Source organism: Choloepus didactylus, chromosome 26 (assembly GCF_015220235.1).
Source record: "Choloepus didactylus isolate mChoDid1 chromosome 26, mChoDid1.pri, whole genome shotgun sequence".
Taxonomy (NCBI): domain Eukaryota; kingdom Metazoa; phylum Chordata; class Mammalia; order Pilosa; family Megalonychidae; genus Choloepus; species Choloepus didactylus.
Window position 1 is genome coordinate 14,144,744 of NC_051332.1, and position 27,738 is coordinate 14,172,481.

The following is a 27,738-nucleotide window of genomic DNA, read 5'->3' on the forward strand; positions in this document are numbered from 1 at the left end:
CTTCTTTATGCTCTTCTAGGGTCTTCTTGATTTCCTTTGTATCCCATACTATGGTCTCATTTTTCATTTTTAGTTCTTTGATTAGTTGCTCTAGGTACTGTGTGTCTTCCTATCTTTTGATTTGGGTGCTTGGGCTTGGGTTATCCATATCATCTTGTTTTTTCATATGCTTTATAATTTTCTGTTGTTTTTGGCCTCGTGGCATTTGCTGAACTTGATAGGGTTCTTTTAGGATTTGTAGACCAATTGAAGTCCTTATCTCTAATTTATCAGATCTACAGCTTTGTGGAGTACACTTTCTCTAACTAACCAGCAGGTGGCGTCCACGAGCCACCTGTTCTCCACAAGCCAGTTCTCCCCTGCTTAGCCTTTTTGGTGAGTGGGGGAGTGAGTCTTGTGGGTCCAATTGGTGTACCAAGCTTGCGTGTGTAGTTGGTGTTGCCTGCCCTGTATATGGGGCATGTTTCTGGGCAGTCAGGGAGGGGGGTGGCTCTAACAATCAAATCTCCCTGGTGATCCTAGAGTTTTAAAGCTGCTGCAATAGTCTAATCCTTTAGTTCAGTCCTGCCACAGTTTGTCTCTGCCACTGACCCACAAGTCCTTGGTATTGGCGTATGGCTCCTGAGACTTGCAAGTGGGTCCCTCTTCCAGGCCGTGCACCCTGGGTCCTCTGTTGAGGGATGACTGTGCTATGTCACAGGTGAGTGCCGTCCCCCCAGGGCAGTTCTGGGCTGCTGGGCTGCGTAGGGAGGCTCCCAGTGTGCTGAAATGATGGCTGAATGGGGCTTTGTTAATTCACACTGCTCCACCTTCCCAACTCTGGGACAATCAGTTGAGGTTGCAGGGAAGGCTAATGTCCACGCCCAGTTTTGTGGTGTGTGCCTGTTATTTGAAGCACTTCCATCACACTGGGCTGTGTGGGGCAGCTCTGGGCTATGGGGCTGGCGATGGGCAGGAGTGTTTCCTGTCCACCAGGATGATGGCTGTGGACAGACACCCCCCTTTTCTTGGGAAGTTGTGGTGTTTAGTGAATTTTTTCAGCCACTGGATTATTGCCTTTTGTCTCAGAGCTCTCTTAGTTCTGTTCTTGGCTTGACCTGCCCAAATTGCAAGTGTTTGAAGCTTTCTGTATTGGGCTTCTTAGAGTAATTGTTTTAGAAAAAGAAAAAAGGATTAAAAAAAAAAGGGCCCTCCTCAGAGATCTAATGGGTTATTGAAATGTTAAGAGACAAAGCAACCAGGACCGTTAAGGAAAGGACCACAGGGCAGAGAGATCAGCTTTTCTTCAGGATTTGCATATGCGCCTCAGGGCCTGAGCTCTGCCCTTCCCTTTCTATGTTCACCAGAACTCCAAAAATCCTCCGCTTTTATTTTGGAGTTTTTCATGTTGTTTTTTTTCTATACCTGTCTCCTCTTGGCTGGGCTGGCTGCTCTCATATTCTCTGGTGTCTGGTCTCAGTCTATCTATGGTTGGAGTTTGGATCAGTAGAATTAGTTTCCGATAAGGGCTGCCACTGCAGTTCTCCCTTCTCCTTCCCAGAGCTGACAGCCCCTCCTCCCATGGGACTGAGCCTGGCAGGGAGGGGCGTGGGTCCCCTGGCCACAAAAACTTACAGATTTCGCTGATCTCAGCAGTTCCACGTTTTCATGAGTGTTGTATGAAGTATGCCCAAAGTCAGATTGCTCTGTGGTGTCCAGTCCACACAGTTCCTGGCTTTCTACCTACTTTCCTGGAGGAGTAACTAAAACATACAGCTCACCAGTCCGCCATCTTGCCCTGCCTCTCTCAATTATCTTCTAAAGAGATTTAATTTGTAAGAAAAATTTTTATATTTATCCATGTTTTCACCTTTTCTGGTGTTCATTTCTTTTTGTAGATCCATGTTTTCTTGTGGTGCCATTTTCCTGCCTGAAGGACTTCTTTTAACATTTCTTATAGTGTGCATCTGCTGGTGATGAATTATTTCCACTTCTGTACATCTGAAAAATGTCTTGTTTCATATTTAGTTTTGAGATACATTTTTGTAGTGCAGTCTATTTTAGGTTGATAGGTTTTTTTTCTCTCAATATTTAAATACATTGCTGTACTGTCTTCTCACTTGTATTGTTTCTGAAAAATATGCCATCATTCATGCTTTTATTCCTCTTGACATAAACTGTATTTTTTCCTCTGGATGCTCTTAAGATTTTCACTTTAGCACTGCTTTTCAACAATTTGATTATGATGCTTTTGTGCAGTCAGTTTTTTCAGTGTTTCTTTGTTTGGGGTTTGCATTTCTTTGTTCTGTGAACTTATGGTTTTCATCAAATTTAGAAAATATTTGCCTTCTATTGTCTCCTTTCCTCATAGACTGTAATTATGAGCATATTAAGAAGCTTGAAGCTGTGCCCCAGCTCACTAATATTTCTTTTTAATTTTGTCTTTTTCTCAGTATTTCATTTTGAGTAGTTTCTATTGCTATGTTTTCAAGTTCACTAATCTTTTCTCCTGTAATTTCTAATCTGCCAATAATCCTATCCAGTAAATTTTCATCTCAGAATTATAGTTTTCATCTCTAGATACTTGAGTCTTTTCTTATCTTCCACTTCTCTACATATCTGTTTGAATATTAAGGATAGAGTTGTGATAACATTTTTTTACATCCTTTTCTGCTAAATTCTGACATCTGTATCAGTTCTGGGTCAGCTTTGTTGATTTTTCTCTTCATTATGAGTTATGTTTTCTGGCTTCATTGAAAAGTTGCAGTCTATGAATGAATGCCAGACATTGTGACTTTTACCCTATTGGATGCTGAATGGTTTTGTTTTCTTATGAATATTCCTGAGGGTTTTTTTTTTCTGTTATTCAGTTAATTTACTTGGTAACAATTTGACATGTTTGTTCTTGCTTTTGAAATTTGTAGTGTGTATTCTAGTTCCAATTATTCCCCCACTAGCAAGACAAGTCCCTTCTGATTACTCTACCCAAGGCCTATGAATCATGAGTTACTATTTTTTACTCTGGTTAGTGAGAAGAGGTACTAGGCCAATCCTTGTGTGATTATTGGACTCTTTTCCCCTTTATCTTTTCAGATGCTTCTTCTCTGTTTTCAGGTGGTTTCCTCACATGTTTCCATCAGTAATCTGCTGAATGCTCAAAGGAAGACCCTCCAAAGATCTTCCACTTTCTATTGTGCATCTTTCTCCTCTTTGGCAGTCTGCCTTTGAACTCTAGCTGCCTTGGTCTCCCAGGACTCTCAGTTGCATCTCCTCAATTTAAGGATCCCACTGAGCTCAGCCTGGGTTCCCCCTTTCTATGCCACAGCCTGCAAACTCTTTCAAGGCAGTACACTGAGACATGCACAGGCTTAGTGCAGTGGTTTGAAGCTGTATGTACCCAAGAAAAGCATGTGCTTAAATCTAATCCCTTCCTGTGGTTGTGAACCCATCATAAGTAGAATATTCTGATGAGGTTACTTTAGTTAAGGTGTGTCCCACCTTAATCAGAATGGGTCTTAATCCTTCTACAGGAGTCCTTTATAAATGGAATGAATATAGAAGAGATAAAACCATCAAAGAAAGCTGAAAGCAATGAAACCAGGAGGAGAGGGGTGAGACCAACCCACAACACAATATGCCTTGCCATGTGGCAGAAGAGACAAGGATCACTAGCATCACCATATTGACATCTTGATTTGGACATTCACCTGGCCTCAACCATGAGTGAATAAATTCCCATTTTATTAACCCAACCCATTTCCTGGTATTTACTTTGAGTAGCCTAGGAAACTATGTAACAAAGAAGTTAGGAATTAACAAATGAATATGATTATTAAATCAATATATTCCTATTTCTTTTTACTTTCTAAGAGTATTAGAATAGCCAGAAGGAAATATGTGAAATAGTGAAACTGTTATCTAGCTGCCTTGATCTTTGATAATTGTTACCTTTACCTTGTACCCTTGTGATTGCAAAAAGCTTGTGACTTACCCTCACTTGTACCCATTTTATACATTTTTGTGACTTTGGAGTCTTGTGATCATTAAAGACAGCCCTAATGTTTATTAATGAAGGGTCTTGGGTCATCCCAGAACTAACCCACCCCATGTGCAAAGTTATCTTGATAACTGAAGCTGGATCTAACCAAAATGGGGGCCTGCCTGACATGTGCAGTATCTTACCCTTTAACCTACAAGTGGCCTATACCTCATTATAACACTAAAAATCACACCTATCATGATATTAAGGCTGCTATTTACTTACAAACATTCTGTGACTAAGCATGTAATCAATCTTCACTTACTCAATAATTAATTCATATCTAATTACATCATCTGGAGCCATTGTGCTCATTATTCTAAAATCTGCCCATCTTTTGATTCTATAAAACCACCAGAATTACTACAGTTTGTGGAGACAGCATTTTAGGATAATAGGCAATCTGATCTCCTGCTTTTGGCCTAAGAATTAACTCTTTCTCTCTTTGAAACAGGAATTGGTCATTTGAGTGCTTCAGGCAGAGAAACCACAGTGTTTGTCTGGTATTAACTAACACACTTACCTTGTGTCCTGTTTCTTGGTGATCACTGTTGCTCATTTCCTGATATGTCTTCCAACAGTTGTTTCATACCTTTTGCCTGATTTCTTGGTTGTTTCAGGTAGGAGGGTAAATCCAGTTCCTGTTCTTCCACCATGGTCAGAAATGGAAGTCCCTGGTTTGGATATTGAATCAGAAAAAAAATGATAATGTCTTAATTGAGACAACTGGCAAAATGTGAACATGGGTTAATGATTATGCAAACCTATTTTATTCACATTAAATTTTCTGCTTCTGAGAATTGCACTGTGGTTTTGTAAGGGACTTATCCTTGCTCATAGGAAATAAATAGATTATTTGCAAGTAAATGGAAAGAGGTATGCAACTTATTCTCAAATGATTTAGAAATATTAATATAAAACATACAAATAGAGACTGATGAAACAAATGTGACAAATATTAAGATCAAAGATTCTGGGTAAATGATATATGAAAACTCTTTGTCCCATTTTTGCAACTTTTCTTTAAGTTAAAACTTGTTTCCAAATAAATAGGATAACAAATTCATTGACAACTAGAATTTGGTGTTAGAAGTCAGGATAACCTGCTTTTGAGGAGTTGGAGGTAGTCCAGGCATTGGAAACCCCTTCCCTTAGGGAAAAGGATGGAACCTTGGGCACACAGCAACTCCCATGACCAGAGCACAGATATTGAAGTTCATTGAGCCTAATCAATGTTGGTAATCAGTCTTCACAAGACTCAGCCAAAGTTTCTTTGTATCCAAATCTTATGAGGCTCTGCTGAAATCCACATTCTTGAGACTCAGCTAAGGTTTCCAAACCTAGAAAGGCTCTGCTGAGCTATATAAGACATTCCTATTCCTCTTATTTGGCTGGATCATTGACTTTCATTTCCTAACCAAGAGTCATTGATAAAAATCTTCCTGTAAGTCCCTAATTAAATACATGGGTAACTTTTTGCCTAGTGTGTTCTTTAGTCTTGGGATTGATTCTGGCTGGAGCAGGGAGCAATAATAGAGAAAGGGTGTTTCAAGTTCTGATAGTATTTGAAATATTGGTGAGTAAATGGTTGTGTTATCTGCTTTTTTTACTCACTTATCTGTAAAGTCATGACATGCACTTCTGTAATTCCTTTTTATTCTCCAATACAAGTTTTTTTTTTTTTTTTTTTTTTTTACAAGGAGGAAAAAATAGATTCAGGTACAACAACTCCAGGATCTCTCTTTCTGGGACTTCTTTCCTGAATCTCTGGTGAAAAGTCCTCCTTACTTCCAAATAGGAATTTTATTTCTATGGGATATTCTTCCTTTATTTTTATTTTACTTTGCCTAAAACCAAAGTAAAAATTCACTTTAACCTTTAATCTTAACCAATAGCTCCAAATTGTCATATCTCTTGGAGGCTGGATCTTCAGTGAACTTGAACCAGATCTGCTGAACAGGCAGAAAGGATAGTGTAGAGGGATCTAGAATCTGGAGAATTGCATCAGACTCAACTGCTCTGAACAGATACCAAAAATCCCTGACAATGAAAGAGCCACATGAATAGTATCCTTCTGCAAATTTATTTCAACACCATTTCATAGGGCCACTTCCTACCCATTTCCAAGGAAAACTGTGCTAAATGGTGTGAAGTAAATAAAGGTGGGCAAAACTGTATTTGGTGTTTTTAGCTAATGCAGTATGTTTGAAAGGGAATGAAATTTGAAATAGAATAAAATAGCTTCATGTTTGTTTTAGCATTACTTTTTTTGATTTGTAGTGATGGTAAATGTTTTTCATATATTTATTGCCTTAATTGGCTTAATTTCTTTCCTATAACTGAATTTCAAAACTTGTTTCTTTTTAAATATTTAACAGCTATGAAATTGCCTCTTATGATGTATCTTAAAGTCAATAACATGTGTTAGTTTAGTTAGCCATATATTTTCTTTCGCTGTAGTAAATAAAATATGCATCTGGCAATACATGGTTCCCAGATTAGATGACAAGCAGCAATGGGATATTCTTCTATTTTTATTGAATGTTGGATGTTCATATTTTCCCACTGATTTGTAATAGCAATTTATTAAGAGAGTGAAATCTGAGTCTCATAATTTTAAATACATTTTCTTGGTTTATTTGTGTTTTAACTTTGTGTATATATGTTTTTGAAATTGGACTTTTAAATATTTCATAGTAAAATTAATTGTTCATGGTTTCTGCTTTTTGTTTCAGGCTATCTCAAATTATGTAATATTTAAAACCTTTTATTTACATTTTAATTGATGGTTCACTTTTCAAATATTGAATTCATGTAATATTTATTTATTATAATGTGTGAAATAAAGATCTAATCTGACTTTCTCAACACCATTTGCTGAATGAAATTTAAACATATGCTCAATTTTTATGTATATTTGGATGTTTCTGTTCTTTTCTGAAGTCAGTACCAAGCTTTCCATTTGTTTATGCCTTTCCAAAATAAAAACTCCTAGCTTTTCTAAGGGCTTATATATTTCCTGAGGAAGTTAGAAATTGTTCTGTCAACTTAAAAAATCCACAAGAAACCTCCAAACCAAGCTCTCCAATAAAGAACTTGATTAAGGTTTTGATTGAAATCATGTTAAGTTTTACAGGGTCCTTTGTAAGGGTAAAGGCAAATCTGAAACTACATTGAATTTTCTTTGGTGCCTAAAAGGGAAAGAAACTTTTTTCCACATCCCTTTCCTTAGAGCATTTTTTGAGAAAACTTGTAATTGCAAATCCTTTCCCTGTCCCTATGACAGGTATGTACCTCTTTTATAAAGGTAAATAAGACTCTTACAAGTTTTACAATTGAGGAAATGTCTTTCTTAATAGCCTCAGCAACATGTCTTTGAATTGCAAACATCAAGGAAGCTAGAGCACCCCATCTCCTTTTCTCTGTGAGGGTTTAGCCTAGTGCCTCACTACAGGTTGTGACTGCCTGCTTGTCTTAAAAGATACATGAAGTTTTATTTTTCATTTGAATGAAGTCAATAAACTAGCACATTTGGTTGCCACAATTAGGTGAATTTAGGATGAACTGTATGTAGCAAATGTTGCTGTCCAGTCCCTTTACTTGAGGAAAAGTTATCTTTCATCTTATGAATCTGCCTGGCTATATGAAAAAGGGATATTTCTGTCTGGAAGCTCATTAGTAGATTGCCTGTGATGCACATGACAGTCTGGTTTAATCCATATTCAATAATAAAACTTCTCCATTCTTTTCTACATTTGTGCAGAGGGTTTTCTGGATTGGCAAGAGACAAGTTCCCAAACAGCTAGCATAATGAAAACTGATGCTTGTGTGTGTGTATGTGTTTATATATACTATACATATATGTATATACATATCCCTATATGAATCCTGCACATTTTAAAATTAATTTTATTATTAAAATTTAATGCTTTAATGATTTTGCATGAAACTTAATTTCTCTTGTTGGTGCAAGAATAAATTGATATCATAAAGTTACTGACCAGGAAAGAATCACTTAATACTCCGTATATGACAGTTACAAAATTTTATGCTATTAGGATAACAATTGTGTAAAATTTGTGCATCTAACATCAAGATTTTTCATTTTCTTTTGGGAAGTGGTGTGTATGCCACCCATGTTTTCATTTTAGTTTATACATATTTTCTACTTTACTACACCCTTCACATATTTTTTGCACAATTTTGAAAGCTAACATTCCTAAGATGAAGTCATCTGTTGGGAGGCATTATTGAGTGTAACAGAAGACTATTTCCAGGTACTTTACTTAAACTTCTCACCTATATTCATCACACCACTTCACAGTAGCCCTCTGTCTTCAGAGCCCCAGGGTGTGGTGGCATTGGTTGGGATCAGCCATATTTGTGGGTGACAAAAGGACCAGGCCTCTTGGAATCCCCAGCAACTGCAGCCCACCCTGACATCTGTGACAGCCTCAATATTGTGTGCACCCCACCGACCCACCCCCAGGCTTGCTGTGACCCTTGTGCATCACTGGCACTCCTGCTGTCACCATCTTTTGTCTCACACCATGGCAGCAGAAGGCTCTGGAGCTTACTTGGTCCCATGGGGGCTCATAGGGAGAGGTGAGGACCACTGTGGGAGAGGGCAGTGAGGTCTTGGTGACTGGGAGGTGTCAGGGGCCTTGGGCACCACCATCACCCCAGAAGGTGGAGGAGGTTTTGGGAAAGGGTCAGGGGGTGGCCCAGAGAAGAGCTGGGGCTGATGTTAGGGATAGGTTGGGAAAGAGGGCCTTCTAGGCATCTGGAGGGAACTGGATAGTGGGCTGGGTCAGGCTGTGGGCACCTCCCCTTTCTCCTCTGGTGGGATGGCCCTTGAAGACCTGAGGTGACAGTGCACACAGCAAGAATGACCACATCTTGGGCCCGGCTGGGCTTGACATAGACCCTCCAACCTGAGAGACCTAGGCCCAAAAGCCAGTGCCTGATAGTAAATGGGCAGCTTATTTCTGCAAGCCTAAGATATTGAATTCTTAATTGCAACTATTATTAACCCATCTACCACCAACATACAACATTTAGTGCCCTCATGCTCCGTATTACATAGGATAGTATATAAAGTATGGTAAATTCTCAGAGGTGAGCAGCTTTTAGTATTACAAGGCATACTGTTCTTTTCTTTATTGGCTCATTTAACCAACATAGCTGTGATGGTTAGGTTCATGTGTCAGCTTGGCCAGGTGCTAATACCAGCTGTCTGGTCAAGCAAGCACTGGCCTAACAATTGCTGGCATGGATGTTTGTGGCTGGTTAATAAACCAACAGGCTGGTTTATTAAATCAGTCAATTGACTGCAGCTGTGACTGATGACTCACTGAAGGGTGTGTCTTCCACAATGAGAGAATGTAATTGGCTGCATTTAATCCAATTAATCAGTTGAAGACTTATAAGCAAGATAGAGGACCTTCACTTCTTCTTTGGCTGCCCAGTGAAGCATTTCCTGAGGAGTTTGTCAAAGTTGTTAGTTCATTTCCTGAGGAGTTCTTCGGACATCATCCTTGGAGTTGACAGTTTGCTGACTGTCCTACAGAATTTGGACTCATGCATACCCACATTTGCATGAGTCACTTTCATAAATTTTATAGTCATAGATATTTCTCATTGATTCTGTTTCCCTAGAGAACCCTAATTAATACAATAGCCATCCTTTGTATTGGTATTACCACCTATATTTAAAAAAATATCCAACTAAATTTCAGAGGGAAAAACTGATTTGCCCAGTATTGCTGTGTTAGTAGATAAGTGAATAGGGATTTAAATCCTCATTTGTTATATTCTGTTGACCATTTCCTTTCCCACACTAAAATCTGCAGTTTGTCCCTGAGAACCACCAGCACAGAATTGGGGAGTATAGTGACCCCAATCTTACCTCACTGAGAACCCTGGGGTCAAAGGTTAACTAACTTCCTTCCTCCATCCTCCATCTTAGCTATCAGAGGACTGTTAAAAGAGAACAATGTAAATTGAAACTACAAATTGAGCCCTGAGTATGTTTTACTAGGTCAAAGTTCTCTAGAGAGGGTAAATGGGATTGATATTTCTAAAAGATGAAAACGGGTTCACCCAAGCTCCATGTTATGCCTCTGATGGTTTGCTGCTATCCGGGTTTCCTGATTAGTTATTGTGCAAAAGCACCAGGCTGGCTGGATGTGGTTTCTGCTCATATGAGGATTTCAGGTTTATGGCATCTCATTGTTTTTGCTACAGACAAAAAGTAGCTGATTTGGGATTGTGGTGCCCAATTTTTACTTTTGTTTGTGCCACTGTCAGCAGTCTAGTTACTCTTCTCAGAATTCAGTAAGGCCCAATTAAACTCTACACTATACCCAGCCCAAGGTTTGAGGAGACAGTGAATTCCAGGATACTGTGTTGGATTTGTGACCCTGGGGGGAGGTATAAATCAGAATGGTACATGAAAGCTTGTCCAAAGTTATCTAATTACTCCTCATTTTAAAGATATTAAAATTGAAACTAAGACAGTCACTAGTTTCCTGAGTAGTGGAGCCTGGGGTAGAACAGAAGTCTCTGGGTCTAGTCTATGTCACACTGAAGTCAAAATAAGCTTCTTGGAAAAGTGATTTTGAGAAACTGCTATTTACAGAGAATAAATACCTCATTGTTGATAGCTTTCAAAAGAAATTCCAATCATGTGGAATTTATTATATTAATAGGGAGAAATGTTATGACATGTAGCTTCAAAATCATTCCACAGCAACAAATATTTCCCTTCAACTTCATTTTTAATACCAGCATATGATTCCATCATTGGATATATATTCACCCTAACTAATCCACTGTTGCTGGATGTTTAAGTTTTCAGTTGTTTTGTGTGAAATACTATAAACAGACACATAATTTTCAAAGTGACCAATGGGAAAGAAATGTTTAGATTTACTAAAAAAATTCCCAGGTTCATCAAGATTACATTAGAGTCACTCATGGACAGGTGGGCAACCATCATGGCCCTTCTTATTGCTTCTGACATGTCAGATATTTTTTCAGAGGTTTATTGTTTACTAAAAATTTCTATGGAAGTTTCTCATAAGATGACTCCTGGAGCTGCAAGATAAGATTTCCTATGACTTCTGACTTTCAACTTTTAATGCTCTGGCTTCATAGTTTTTATCTTTTCCCCAAAACAGCAGAGAATGAATAAATTCCAGGTGATTTGTTTAGCTCTCACTTTGCATCATACTGTGTGTGTATGTGTTTTAGTAAATTTTATGAAAAAGAGCCCATGAAAGTGAAAATAGTTAAAAATGACCCTCAGGGAAAATATCCTTAGAATAACCAGTAAATATCAAAGTGTAGTCTCTAGTCCCCAGGACTCTTTCCAGAGTTCTGTGAGGTCAAAATTATTTTTGTAATACTAAGATGCTGTTGACATTTATACTGATGGTGCAAAAGCAGTAATGAATAGACTGCTGATTTCAGGAATGAAGCAAGAAAGTGACACCACTCTTTCCTCCTAGTTTAAAAAATTTTATTAGAGAATTTGTTGGTTTTCAGATGAATCATGCATAAATACAGGATTCCCATACACCACCCCACCACCAGCACAGTGCATTGATGTGGAACATTTGTTACAATTGATGGTAGCACTTTTTAAATTGTACTATTTTTAATAGTAGTCGCCCTTTTTACAATTAATGAACAATTATTAAAATAGTGCTATTAACTATTGTCCACAGTTTACATTAGGTGTTTTTTCTCATATACCATCCTATTATACATACCTTGTATTAGTGTCATACTTTGTTATAATTCATGAAAGATCATGCCTATACTTGTACTATTTACTATAGTCCATGGTCTGTGGTCTACAATAGAGTTCACTGTGTTATACACTCATATGTTTCATCTTTTAATTTATTTCTAGTAACATATGTGACCTAAAGTTTCCCCTTTTAAACACATTCACCTATATGATTCAGTGCTGTTAACCACACTCACAATAATATTCTACCATCATCTCCATCTATTTCCAAATCTTTACCATAAACCTAAATGGAAATTCTGTATAAATGAAGCTTCAACTCCCCATTCTCTAACTATAGTCTATCCCCTGGTAACATTTATTCTAGAATCTAACTCTAGAAGTTTGCTTATTATAATTAGTCATATTAGCAAGACAATACAATATTTGTCCTTTTGTGTCTGGCTTATTTCACTCAGCATAATTTCCTCAAGGTTCATCCATTTTGTCACATTCATCAGGACTTCAATCCTTTTTATGGTTAAATAATATTCCATTATATATTTACATACCACATTTTATCTATTTATCTGTTGATGGACACTTGTGTTACTTCCACTAATTGCCAATTGTGAGTAATGCCACTGTGAACATCAGGATGTAAATATATGTTTGAATCCTTGCTTGCAATTTTTCTGGGTATACCTTGTAGTTGGATTGCTGGGTCATACAGTAATTCTCAATTTAGGTCCCTGAGGAACTGCCAAACTGTCTTCCACATTGTACATTCCCACCAGCAATGGATGAGTGTACCTATTTCTCCACATCCTCTCCAACTCTTGTAGTTTTCTTTTTTTAATAGGAGCCATTCAAGTGGAGTATTAAATGATACCTCATTGTGACTTTGATTTGTATTTGCCTGATAGCTAGTGATGTTAAGCATTTTTTCATGTGTGTTTTACTCATTTGCCTATCCTCATTGCAAAAACATTTATTCAAGACTTTTACCCATTTTTGAATGGGTTGTTTGTCTTTTTATTGTTGAGCTATAGAATTTCTTTATATATACTGGATATTAAGCCCTTATCAGATATATGGTTTCCAAATATTTTCCCCCATTGCATAGGTTGTCTTTTCACTTTCATGATAAATTCCTTTGATGTACAAAAGTTTTATTTTGATTAGGTCCTATTTTTCTATTTTTTTTTGTCTTTCGTTGCTTCTGCTGTGGGCATAAAGTCTAAAAAATCATTCTCTAACACAAAATCCTGATGATGCTTCCCTATGTTTTCTTCTAGAAAATTTAGAATTTAACTCCACAATTTAAAATGGACATCAAACTGTCTAACTGATCATGGAAAGGTAAGTGACAATACCTTAACCATTAGGCACTAAACAGGAAATACAAGTGTTCACTGCAAGTCATAATGCCCTTCAGTTATCAGCAGGTGGCTCACACAGGAATACTACCATAATACAGACACAAACACTCATCTAGTGTTGAAAGAAACCCAGGAAAACACATGGCAAAGGCATAGCAGAAAAGTTGGGTCTTTTGAAAAAGTTATGATATCAAAATACTTTTTCATCCCTGGCAAATCCCACTTGATCAAGTATATGACCCAAAATCAGCACTGATTCAGGGTAAGAGATTGGCAAAAACATTTGGAAAACCTGAGCTTTTAAAAATTGGCAGTTTTGGAGCCAGAGTTCAGCACCTGTGAGCATGATAATTGACCCAGGGAGCAACTGTTGCAGAGGCTGAAAAGGAGCTCAGACTTCAACTGGAGGTTTGAATGAAATGGACTTGGTTGAGATTGTGGTAGATAAGACTAAAGGGCAGAGTATGATATTAACTGTGCTTGAAAACTTTGGCTTTTTGTGGTACCAAATGAAGAGATGTTTATTTGATGACAAATCTATATTTTCTATAGAAAATTATATAATTTAACTTGTATAGTTGGTTTACACAAATGCCATAATTACATGGAACTTTGATTAGGGAGTGAGATCTTGTTGGTTTGTACAGGTTAGCATGAAGCCCCAGTACAACCCAGAGTAATTTGGGCAGAGAATAAAAAGTATTTGCAAAGTCCCCCTGAGGGTTAGGGGGAAAATGGGGAAATATTAAACTTCCCCATCTGGGGAATTCCTGATATTCTTGCAAGCATTGGGTACTACCAGCTTAGTAGGCTCAGCCCTTCATCTTGGGTCTTGCCCTTATGAAGCTTGTTACTGCAAAGGAAAGGCTAAGCCTACTCATAATTGTGCCTGAGACTCTCCCCCAGAGAACCCCTTTTGTTGCTCAGATGTGGCCTCTCTCTCTATGCTAACAGCAGGTAAACTTGGTGCCCTCCCTCCTACATGGCACATGACTCCCAGGAGTGAAAATCTCCCTGGCAATGTGGGACATGACTCCCAAGGATGGTTAGACCCTGTCTCATGGGAGTGAGAGAGCTGTCTGGACCAAAACTGGGAAGAGAAATGAAACAAAATAAAGTTTCAGTGGCTGAGAGATTTCAAATGGATTCAAGAGGTCACTCTGGTGGACATTCTTATGCACTATATAGATAACACCTCTTAGGTTATAATGTATTGGAATAGCTAGAAGTAAATAGCTGAAAGTATCAAACTCCAACCCAGTAGTCTAGACTCCTGAAGACAATTGTATAACAATGTAGCTTACAAGGGGTGACAATGTGAATGTGAAAATCTTGTGGATCACACTGCCTTTATCTAGTATATGGATGGATGGGTAGAAGAATGGGGACAAAAACTGAATGAAAAATAGTGTGAGATGGGGGATGATTTGGGTGATCTTTTTTACTTTTATTTTTTATCCTTATTCTGATTCTTTCTGATGTAAGGAAAATGTTCAAAAATAGATTGTGGTGATGAATGCATAACTATATGATGGTACTGTGAACAGTTGATTATACACCATGGATGATTGTAAGATATGTGAATATATCTCAATGAAACAATTTAATTAAAAAATTAAGTTCCTCAAAAAACTAAAAAAACAGACAATAAAAAACCATTTTAAACAAAACCAAAACAGGAATAAGAAAAAAATGAATATTCTACAAAAACAAATATCCTAGAATTACTTCCAACATGTTTGTATTCTACCCCAAGTAAATATATAGACTATAACCTAGGAAAGGAATAAGAAAAACAGATAAACTAGGATATTTCTGTGAACTTGTTCCTACCATACCCACCAGAAATTAACAAACCGTAGTTATTCCTGAGTGTTCCCAGAATGTTAAATTTACCCACAATAACTTATCTGTTCTTAATAGATTATCATCCCTTCACTAATTGCTATATTTTGCTAGGTCCTCTACATTGTACATTACAAACCATTTATTTTACATTTTTCAGTTTTCACATTAGTGGTAACATACAGTATTTCTCTTTTTGTGTCTGGCTTATTTTGCTTAGCATTATGTCTTCAAGTTTCATCCTTGTTGTCATATGTTTCATGACATCATTCCTTCTTACAGCTGTGTAGTTTTCCATCATGTGAATATAACATTCTCTTAATCAACTCATCTTTTGAAGGACATTTGGGTTGTTTCCATCTCTTAGCAATTGTGAATATTGCTGCTATGAACATTGGCATGCACATATCTGTTTGTGTCACTGCTTTCAGATATTCTGGGTACATACTGAGATGGGTGACACTGGATTGAAGGGTAACTCTGTAACTAGTTTTCTAAGGAACTGCCAGACTGTCTTCCAGAGTGGCTGAACCATTATACCATCCCACCAACAATGAATAAGTGTTCCAATTTCTCCACATCCTCTCCAGCATTTGTAGTTACCTGTTTGTTTAACGGCAGTCATTCTAATTGGTGTGAGATGGTATCTCATTTTGGTCTTAATTTACATCTCCCTAATAGCTAGTGAGGCTGAACATTTTTTCATGTGTTTTTTTTGGCCATTTCTATTTCCTCTTCAGAGAACTGTCTTTTCATATCTTTTGCCCATTTTATAATTGGGCTTTTTATGCTTTGTCATTGAGATGTATGTTTTTTTTTTAATTTATGCAAGATATTGGTATTTTGTCAGATGCATGATTTCCAAATATTTTTCCCATTGAGTTGGCCACCTCTTCACCTTTTTGACAAATTCTTTTGAGGTACAGAAGTTTTTAAGTTTAGAAGTTCCCATTTATCTATTTTCTTTTCTTGCTTGTTCTTTGGGTGTAAAGTCTAGGAAGTGACTTCCTAAAACAAGGTCATGAAGATGTTTCCCTACATTATCTTCTAGGATTTTTATGGTATTATCTCTTATGATGAGGTATTTAATCCATTTTGAGTTAATTTTTGTGTAGGGTGTGAGGAAGGGATCCTCTTTCATTCTTTTGGGTATGAATATCCAGCTTTCCAAGTGCCATTTGTTGAAAAGACTGTTATGTCTCATTTCAGTGGTTTTGGGGGCCTTATCAAAGATCAGTCAACTGTAGGTCTGGGGGTTCATCTGCAAATACTTAATTTGATTCCATTGATCAATATGTCTATCTTTGTGCCCGTACCAAGCTGTTTGACTACTGTGGCTTTACAATAATCTTCAAAGTCAGGGAGTGTAAGTTCTCACCTTTCATTTTTCTTTTTTTGAATGGTTTTAGCAATTTGAGGCATCTTCCCCAGCCACATAAATTTGACACCTAGCTTTTCCAAGTCTGTGAAGTAGGTTGCTGGAATTTTGAGAGGGATTTCATTGAATCTGTAGATGAGTTTGGGTAGAATTGACACATTAATGACATTTAGCCTTCCTATCCATGAACATGGAACATTTTTCCATCTTTTTAGGTCCCTTTCTGTTTCTTTTAGTAGAGTTATGTCATTTTCTTTGTGTAGGTCTTTTATATCTTTGGTTAAGTTTATTCCTAGGTACTTAATTTTTTGGTTGCTATTGATAATGGTTTCTTTTACTTAAGTGTCTCTACAATTCAGTCATTTCCAGTGTACAGGAATATTATTGATTTATATGCACTAATCTTGTATCCCACTACTTTGCTAAATTTGTTTATTAGCTCTAGTAGTTGTGTCATCAATTTCTCAGGGTTTTCCAGATATAAGACCATATCATCTGCAAATAATGACATTTTTACTACTTCCTTTCCAATCTGAATGCCTTTTATGTCTTTGTCTTGCCTGATTTCCCTGGCTAGCACTTCTAGCACAATGTTAAATAACAGTGGTGACAGCAGGAATCCTTGTCTTGTTCTAAATCTTAGGGGGAATTCTTTAAGTCTCTCACCATTGAGTACTAGGCTTGCTGTGGGTTTTTCATATATGCTCTTTATCATATTGAGGAAGTTTCCTTCAATTCCTACCTTTTGAAGTGTTTTTATCAAAAAGGGATGTTGGATTTTGTCAAATGATTTTTCAGCATCTATTGAGATGATCATTTGATTTTTCCCTTTTGATTTGTTACAATGTTGTAATACATTGATTTTCTTATGTTGAACCATCCTTGCATGCCTGGAATGAACCCTACTTGGTCATGGTGTATGATTTCTTTTGTGTGCCTTTGGATTTGATTTGCAAGTAGTTTGTTGAGAACTTTTGCATCTATGTTCATATGGGTGAATGACCTGTAGTTTTCCTTTCTTGTAGCATCTTTACCTGGTTTTAGTTTTAGAGTGCTGTTAGCTTCATAAAATCTGTTAGGTAATGTTCCATTTTCCTTAATGTTTTGAAAGAGTTTAAGTAAGATTGCTACCAGTTATTTTTAGAAAGTTTGGTAGAATTCCCCTGTGAAGCCATCTGGCATGGGCCATTTAATTGTAGGAAGCTTTTTGATGACTTATTGGATATGTTTGCATATGTTTGTTTGATTGAGGTCTTCCATTTCTTCTCTGCTGTCTTGGTTGTTCATGTGTTTCCAGAAAATTGTCCATTTCCTCTACATCATCTAGTTTGTTGGCATACAGTTGTTCATAATTTCCTCATAGTTTTTTCAATTTTTTTGATCCACAGTAATGTCATCTGCAAACAATGAGAGTTTTACTACTTCCTTTCCAATTTGAATGTCTTTTATTTCTTTGCCTTACCTGATTTCCCGGCTAGCACTCTTTTTGATATTGTCAGTCCAGCTAGGGGCTTGTCAATGTTGTTGATCTGCTCAAAGAACTAAATTTTGGTGTTACTTATTCTCTATTGATTTTTTGTCCTCTATGTCATTTCTTTCTGCTTTAATCCTTGTTATTTCTTTTCTTCTACTTGGTTTAGGATTAGTTTGCTGTTCATTTTCTAGCTTCTTCAGTTTCTCCATTAGTTCTTTAGTTTTAGCTCTTTATTTCTTTTTAATGTATGCATTTAGAGCTATAAATTTCCCCCTCAGTACCACTTTTGCTGCATCCCATAGGTTTCAATATGTTGTGTTCTCATTTTCATTTGTCCTTACATATTTAGCAATTTCTCTTGCTCTTTCTTCTTTAACCCATTTATTGTCTAGGAGTGTGTTGTTTAGCATCCAGGTATTTTTGAATTTTCTATGTCTTTGATGGTTATTGACTTGTAATTGAATTCCATTGTGATCAGAGAATGTGCTTTAAATAATTTCAATATTTTTTTTAATTTATTGAGTCTTGTTTTATGACTCAGCATTTGATTTATTCTGGAGAAAGTTCCATAAGCACTAGAGAAAAATGTGTATACTGGTGATTTGGAATGTAACATTCTGTATATGTCTGTTAATTCAAATTCATTTATCAGATTGTTTGGGTTTTCAGTTTCCTTATTGCTCTTCAATCAGGTTGATGTATCTATAGGACACAGTAATGTATTGAAGTCCTCCACAATTACTGTGGAAAAATGTATTCCTTCCATCAGTTTTGCCAATGTTTATCTCATATATTTTGGGCCACCTTGATTGGGTGCATAAACATTTATGATTGTTATTTACTCTTGTTGGATTGTCCCTTTTATTAGTATGTAGTTGCCTTCTTTTTGTCTCTTAAATTCTTTGCATTTAAAGTCTATTTTATTTGAGATTAACATTGCTACTCCTGCTTTCTTTAGGCTGTAGCTTGCATTAAATATTTTTCTATCCTTTCACTTTCAATTTCTTTGTGTTCCTGTGTCTAATTTGAGCCTCTCATATGCAACATATTGATGGCTCATATATTTTGTCTTTTCTGCCAATCTATATCTTTTAATAGGGAAATTTATTCAATTTACATTCAATGTTATTACTGTGAAGGCATTTCTTGAATCAGCCATCCTATCCTTTAGTTTATGTTTGTCAGATATATTTCCCCCTCTCTCTCTTAATGTCCTTTAACATACCCATACTGTACCTCCTTAGTACAGAATCTTTCTCCATATTTCTCTCTTCTTTCTTTGTTTATCTGTTGATAGGTCTCCTTTAATATCTCAAGTAGGGCAGGTCTCTTGTTAGCAAATTCTCTCAGCATTTGTTTGTGAAAACTTTAAGCTCTCCCTCAAATATGAAGGAGAGCTTTGCTGGATAAAGAATTCTTGGTTGGTAATTTTTCTCTTTCAGAATTTTAATTATATGATGCCACTGCCTTCTCACCTCCAAGGTGGTCACTGTGTAGTCACTATTTTGTCTTATGCTGTTTCTCTTGTAAGTGGTGAACTGCTTCTCTCTTGCTGCTTTCAGAAATTGCTCCTTCTCTTCAGGATTTGACAATCTGATCAGAATATGTCTCAGAGTGTGTTTATTTGGATTTATTCTGTTTGGAGTTCATAGGTCATCTATGATTTGTGTATTTAAGTTGTTTAGAATGTTTGGGAAGTTTTCCCTAAGAATTTCTTTGAATACTCTTCCTAGACCTTTACCATTCTCTTCCCCTTCTGGTACACCAATGATTCTTATATTTGTATGTTTTCCATTGTCCACCATATTCCTGAGATCCATTTCAATTTTTCACTTTTTTCCTTATTCTTTCTTTTGTTCTTTCACTCTCAATTCTGTCCTCTTCAAGCTCACTGATTTGCTGTTCAGCTTCCTCCAACCTAGTACAGTGAGTATCCAGAATCTTTTTAATTTTATCAACAATTTCTTTTATATCCATATGACCATCTCTTTTATTATTTGCTCTTGCAAATTCTTCTTTATGCTCTTCTAGGGCCTTCCTCATGTCCTTTATATCCTGTGCCATGGTCTGGTTGTTTGTCATTAGTTCTTTGATTAATTACTTCAATTACTGTGTCTCATCTTGTCTTTTGATTTGGGTGTTTGGGTTTGGATTACCCATATGTTCTGGTTTCTTCATATGCTTTAAAGTTTTGGTAGTTTTTGTCTGGTTGGCATTTACTTAACTTGATAGGGTTATTTTAGGAAATATAGGCTTCTTTGAACAAATATCTCTAATTTTTCAGAGCTACAACTTGGTGGAGTACACTTTCTCTGAATAACCAGCAGGTGGCATCCTCAAACCACCTATTCCCCTCAAGCCAGTTCTCCCCAACTGCCTTTTTGGTGGGTGGAGGTCTGCACCCTGTGGGAATCCAATTGATGCACCAAATATCTGTTTGTACTTGGTACTGCCCACCTTGACTGGGTGTGGTCTGAGTGGTTAGGAAGGGAGGTCAGCTTTAATAATCAAAATTCCCATGTGTTTCTGGACACTTATAGTTGTTGTAGGAGTCCAAATTTTTGGTTCAGACTCCCCACAGTCTTTCCCACCCATGGACACACATGTCCTTCATATTGGTTTATGGTCCCTGGGACTTCCTTGTGGTCCTGCCTCCAAGGATCTCTGTGGGGGGAAGATAGCACAATGTCACAAATGACAGCTGTCCACAAGGGAAGTGCTGGGGTGCTGCATCACTCAGGGAAATTCCCAGCCCAGTGTAAAGGTGGCTGTATGGGCATGGTTATTTTCCTTTTTTCATGGACCTCTGCCTTTTTAACTCTGGGATAATTAGCTGTAGATGTGCAAAAAGCTATGGTCCAAGCCAGCTGCTAGGCGTGTGCACATTTTGTGGTAAGGACTTCTTGCCATGCTGGGTTGTGCAGCTATTGCTCTGGCTCCACACCCTCCTTTGAGTTTTTAAACTAATCACTTTCCAAACACCAACCCCCAGTTTCTCTGGACCATGGTGCAGCTGCTGGTTACCCAGGAGGCTCACTCACACATTTCACAATGCAGACTCCCAGTTTCACTAAGAGCACTGTCCCTGTGAATTTGGCAGACCTTGACCAGCTGGTGCATTGCTGAAACTATGTATGTATTCTGGGACACTTTCTGTCTTTGATCTAGTATTTTTCATGGAGACAATTTTTTGCCCTCTCTCTTCTATTCTGCCATCTTTCTCCACCAAACAATTGTGTTTTATATAATAGAATGTGAGATTTAGAATCTTTGGACAAAGTTGGACTTTGTCATTTGCCTCTTCTGGCTTTTACTGAGTTGTACCTCAAAATCCCATTAAAGGGAGAGCTGTAATTCCTAGATACCATACATTTTGACAAAATGTGCTGCTTACTTTGAAATTAGTTGATTTTGCTAAAATTTAGTATGTGTAGTGTTTTCAACATGTTTGAACTCTTTAAAAGTAATTTTCTTTTATTACTAGGTTTGTTCATAAAAAACAAAAAAGCAAAAACAAACAAACAAAAAAGCTAAAATCAAAAATCAAGTCTTTTCATGTAACCAAATGCAGACCTGTTCTATGCTGGATAATGATAAAATTCTCTTCTAGTGCTATTGTAAATTGCTGTACAGATATCATGTTTCAATTACTAAGTTTCTGCCACTTATTCTTGCACAAATGTTTAAAAATATGGCTTTTTCTAATTGGATATTGTATTTGTTTAAGAATTGGGGCATTTTAATTGCTGCTAAATGATGTTTCTTTGCTAAAGTATAATGCCCTCCTTAAGGGTGCAAGCTGACTCTAAATCATACGGAGATATTTTTTTTTTTGGCTTTTATAAAAGGTAGTTTATTTGGTTACATAGTTACAGTCTTATGGCCATAAAGTGTCCATCAACAAAGGATACCTTCACTGGAGAAAGGCCATTGGCATCTGGAAAATCTCTGTCTGCTTGCTTCCAGGTTACGTTTCAAAATGGCTTTCTCCAAAATGTCTGCATCAGCTTCCGACGGCCATCTTCAAAATGTCTGTCTCAGCTCCAGCTAGCTGTGAGCTCCTTCTGTCTGAGCTTTTATAGAGCTCCAGTAAACTAAACAAGACCCATGCTGAATGGGTGGGGCCACACCTCCATGGAAATTTTCCAGAGTTATCACCTACAGTTAGGTGGGTCACATCTCCATGGACACTAAACCAATAGGTTGCAACCCAATCCACACTAATACATCTGCCCCTGCAAGAATGCATTAAAGAATATGGCTTTTCCTAGGGGACATAAATATACAAACTGGCACATTCCACCCCCTGGACACCAGAAAAACATATTCTTTCCAAATACAAAATACATTCATCCTATCACAATATCACAGAAACTTAAATCATTTCAGTAACAATAGGTGAGTACAAGATCCCATCAAAATCAATTACAAGCATGGTCTGTCCAAAAGCAAAATTACCCTCTTGCTCTGTACCTGTGAAACTTAGAACAAGTTATCTGCTTCCAGCGTACAAAGGAGGGACATTAATAGGGTAAACATTCCCATTGCCATAGGGAGAAACTGAAAGGAAAACAGGGTTTAAGGGACTAAAACAATTCCTAAAACACACAGGGCAAACTCCATTAGATTTCAGTCTGAGAGTTATTTATCCTTGGGGTTTGAAAGAGCAGAAGTCCAACCCTTGCCAAGGGCCTTCGTGGCAGCCCTTTTCTCTCCAAACGCTGGGGTGAGTACTCCAACATATCCACACATTGGGGAGACCACCTTCTCGGCCCCACCCTCTTCAAACTTTGGAGCAGGACCCGGATTCTCTTCCATCTCCGGGACAAATGCTCAACCCCTTCAGAACAGTGAGGTGGAGGCCAGGCTCTCCCCAATACCCTGGGAATGTGCTCCACCCTTCCTGAGGCCTGGGGTAACAAACTTTTCCTGAACATCGAGGTGGAAGGCCCACCCTCGACCTCCGGGGCAAGCTCACCCTTTCCATGCGTGTGGGCCACTCTGCTCTCTCAGCCCGAGACCTCCTGACTCCAGACCTCAACCTCCATGGCTCTGTCTTTGAAGAAATTTTTCCTTCAATGTGTTCCTTGTCTGTCTCCTCCAGTCCCGACCGGCAGCGGCTCTGTCTGTAAAGAGCACACAAAAATTCTGTTGGCTTCGTATGAGGCACATAGGGGTCAAAGCCATCAGACAATAGGACTTTCACAAATCCTTTCTGCTTAATTCCTTCTCCAATCTTGGCTTGTACTGAAATGGAGGCTGGGTCCCATGTTTGGTTACATTCTCACATTGAGTTGTAGCTTCTGGGGTTTCACCCCCTGGAAACCTGGAATTTTCCAAACCATCAATTTCTGGTTTCTTTGAACCCAAGAGTGCAGTTCTAAGTTTATCTCTCTCTGCTTGCATTTTACCATAAGCTGCAAGTAGAAACCATGCTGTATCTACAACTTTTAGTTTTGAAATCTTATCAGCCAAATATCCCAGCTCATCACCTTCAACTTCTTCCTTCCATCTGACACCAGGACTCAATTTTGCCAATTCTCTACCACTTTAAAACAAGGATTGCCTTTCTTCCAGTTTGCAACAACACATTCATCATTTCTGCTTAAGTCCTCATCAGAAGAATCTTTAAAGTCCATATTTCCACAGACAGTCTCTTCAAAGCAGTTTCGGCTTTTTTCTATCAAGGTCCTCACAATTCTTCCAGAATCTTCCCCTCATCCATTTAAAAAGCCCTTCCAACATGTTTGGTATCTGCAAACTCAGCAGCACCAACACCCCACTTCTCTGGTACGAAAATCTGTTCTAGTTTGCTAATGCTGCCAGAATGCAAAACACCACAAATGGACTGGCTTTTATAAATGGGGTTTATTTGGTTATACAGTTACAGTCTTAAGGCCATAAAGTGTCCATCAACAAACAGTACCTTCACTGGAGAAAGGCCATTGGCATCCAGAAATCCTCTGTTAGCTGGGAAGGCATGTGGCTGGCATCTGCTTGCTCTCAGGTTGTGCTTCAAAATAGCATTCTCCAAAATGCATTAGCTTCTGACGGCCATCTTCAAAATGTCTGTCTCAGCTCCAGCTAGCCCATACAGAGATATTAAAGGCAGGTAGTCATTGACTCTCAAGGCAAGTAAAAATGATCCATTTTGGACATAAAAGAGCCTTGATTTTTTTTCCTTCTGTTCTAGAGCTTTTGAGCATGTTGATACTAGATAAATAAATGGTTTATTGTTATTCTACATTTCTTGAAGATTCTTATCAGCAAGTTTGGAGGATGGTCCCACAAACAGATTTCTTTTAGTTTGTACAGATTTGTTAAAATGTGAAACATTTTCTAACTGCCCTGTATGTTAGAAACCATTATTTTTCAGGATGCTGTATTTTACTCTGTAGGTTATTTATTTATTCTCACATTCATAATGCTGACACTTATGTATGTTATCCATGTTGCAGGAAAAGAAGGCTATACTTACCACAGATTCTCATTAATATTGTAGAGTTAACTTTGGCTCTTATTTCTGATGTTGCAAGCCATTTTGTTTTCCCATTGTACATAGACATTTTGTCTATTTAAGATGCTGCTGAAATTATAGAGAATGTAGCCAAAAGACAGTAAACAATGGCAGTTAAAATTTAAAGACTATGGAAATTACATATAAAGGGAGCTTTCAAGATTAGGTTATTGACTAACATCTTTCACTTAAAAATCATCAGAATAATTTCTTTGAGTACTTCAAGACAAGTACAAAGTATTTCAAGCTGTTAAGATCAACCTAATAACCATTATCAAGGCTAATCCTGGGTAAGTAAGACATGGCAGTATCAGGAGTGGCTTGAGGGTTATACCTGTCCCTCTATAGAGTAAGATAGAAATCTTATGAAAAATATTGGCATGGTAATGAAGTGTTACCATTGACTGAGTGCCTCAGGTGCTGCCCACAGATTTGAAAGATTTTGTTTGAGGTTTCAGCTTTCTGAATCGTAAAATACTATCTGGACATAGTAATTGTTATTTAAAACCCTGAATTAAAAGAAAATGCCCAATTCTGTTGAATATTTTGCTGAAGTGAGTATTTAAGTGGACATGTAAACCTTCCATGAAGTTGAATAAGTAGTATAGATCTAGATCACTGGTTCACAATAGTATTTCTAAACAAATGTGAGTGACCATGTCAAAAGGAAGAAAAGTGGTAATACAAGACATAAAATGAAACTGCTTTCTTTATCTGTATTGAGGTAATGATTTAGAATAAAAAGTGTTTAGGATATGAATCAACTTATTAGGTTATATTTCCTTCTCCAAAGAATTTCCCAAGAGAATGATGTAGATTCTGGATAACACGTGAATGCCTAGCAGGGACAAGATTCCTTATTGAAACAAGTTGAATACTGTTTTCAGAGTGGAAATTGGTATCTATCACTAAATAATTTCAAAATCACTGGTAATATTTGGCTCTAATATCTTGTGGAGTTTCAATCATTTTATAATCTCCTCATGTCAGCACTCACAATTAAAGAGTGTCTTATAGCCTCCCCCCCAAAAAAATAAAGAAAAACAAAAAAAAAACACAGAGAAACAGAGCAGCAAATTCAAGTTGGAATTTAGAATACAGGTTTCCAGGAACAGGCATAGTGTAGGAAAAGGGGAGTTAATGCTTACTTGGTACAGAGTTTCTGTTTGGGGTGATGGGGAAGTTTTGGTCATGGATGGTATTGATGGTAGCACAACATTGTGCATATAATTAACACCTGTGAATTGTAGACTTCAGTGTGGGCAAATGGGAAATTTTGTGTTGCATATACGACATCACAATAAAATTTTACAAAAATAATGAACATTGACATGTGCAACATAAAGAGTGAGCTCTAATGTAAACTATGGATTTCACTAATAAATATGTTAATATTGTTAATTGTAACAAATGTAACATGCTAGTGCAAAATATTAATAATCAGGAAAACTGCATTGTGAGGGACAATAGGGAAACTCTGTACTCTCTGCATGATTTTTCATTAAACTTACAACTGCTCTGAAAAAAAGAATTAAAACTAAGCTACAACAGATAATGAGATGAAGGAATCGCTCTGAGGTGTTTCCAGCTGTTTCTGAACACTCAATGTAACCTTGACCACTTTCAAGGAGCATCATTTCCACCAGCTTCCAAAGCAGACATTTCTTGGAATCTTCCTACCAGGATTCTGCTTCTAGATGTACAGAGGAGTGAATATCAGCTTTGGAGAATGCAAAACCTATTTGCTGCCTGGAGCACAATCCAGTAAGGAGTTTTGGGTTGCAGGTCCCAACTCTACAGTTTCAGTTCAAACATTTGGACCCCATGACTGCAGAGAAGTGATGACATCAGATGGGAAGCATTCCTCTTCTTGTCTCCAAGTTCATGGGCATCTCACAAAACACACCTCAGTGAATTGTAAATAACAGAGGGATCTGGCTGATTTCCCAGTCTGAATGCTTTGATCCACTGTAGGCATTTACATCCATTTGCTGAATCTATTTCTAAATCTATCCAGATATGTCTTGTTTGCTGCACAATTGTTCTTGAATGCCTGCCATGTTCTAGGTAGTTGTGATATGTTAGTGAAAGAAGCAGACAAAAATTTTCTCTTCATGGGGCTTAAGTTCCATCAAGGGAGGCAGACAATAAGCATAAATACTTAGTAATTAATTAATAATTATAAATAACTGCATAGTCTTTAAATGGGGAAGAGGGCTGTGGAAAAGATAGAAGAAATGTAGCAGGGCAAGGGGGACAGGAGATTCTTAAATGGTGAAAAGTGGCAATTTTCAGTGGAGTGTTCAGGGTGCACTTCATTGGGAAGCAGCTTTGTCATTAGGTCTGATTTTTAAAATATAGAAATGTGACATGTTAAGTCATGTTAAGATTATATCCAAGGGATTTGTTTTTCTTACAGTTTCTAACTTGTCACTAACATAGCCCCAAATGATGTTATTGATATTTTCATTTATTTTTGATCTGAGAATGGTGGTGTAATGTCATTATTATACTACTGTTCTGTTAGAATAAACAGTTACCAAAATAGAAAGCCCTAAGTAATGTGAAACCTCCTTATCTAATTTTTCTTTCTTCCTTCACCTTCTTCCTGTCATTGAAATATGCTCTTTTCAATATGTACAAATAAATTTATCATTTTCAATAAATTCAAATACCAAGAATAGTCATTTATTTCACATTTTCCAGTGAGAAACCTGACACATAAAATTATTTCTGCCTTTTATATTTGCTCACTTTAAAAATATATTTTAAAATCTCTGAAATGAGGATGCATTCCACACTTATATAAAAGGAAATTTGCTAACAAATTTCTCTCATGCATTTTTCTTAAATAGTTCTTATGAAGATAATGACTGAAATTATTTTGATTACATTCTAATAGTGAAGTAAGATGGTAATTAACATTCATTGGGTGAAAGGAGCTGAATAAATACATGCATCAGAAGAATATTAGATTTCCTAAGTTTAACTGCTAGTTCTGCTTTTTAAAATACAATTTTATTGAGATATATTCACATAATAGAAAACCATCCAATGTTTACAATCAATGGCTCACAATATCATCAAATAGTTGTGCATTCACCATAATTAATTTTTGAATGTTTTCATTACTTCAAAAAAAAAAAAAGAATAAAAATAAAGCAGACTCAGAACATCCCAGACCCCTTATGCTGCCTATTAATTATTTATTTATTGTCTCTGTTTTCTTACCCATCTGGCCATACACTGGATAAAGGGAGCTCAATTACAAGGTATTTGCAATTACACAGTCACACCTTAATTTTTATGTAGTTATACAATCATTTATAGGAACCAAGGCTACTGGTCTGCAGTTCAACAGTTTCAAGTATTTCCTTCTGGCTATTCCA

At 37.1% G+C, this 27,738-nt stretch overlaps 1 long non-coding RNA gene across 1 annotated transcript in view; it reads left to right on the top strand.

The window, feature by feature from the left end:
* Positions 1-27,738, top strand: part of LOC119520865 — a 301,392-nt gene that overhangs the window by 73,380 nt on the left and 200,274 nt on the right. Inside the window, exon 2 of the long non-coding RNA XR_005214225.1 lies at positions 13,052-13,115. This is a non-coding gene — a long non-coding RNA (uncharacterized LOC119520865). The remainder of the gene's footprint in view (positions 1-13,051; positions 13,116-27,738) is intronic.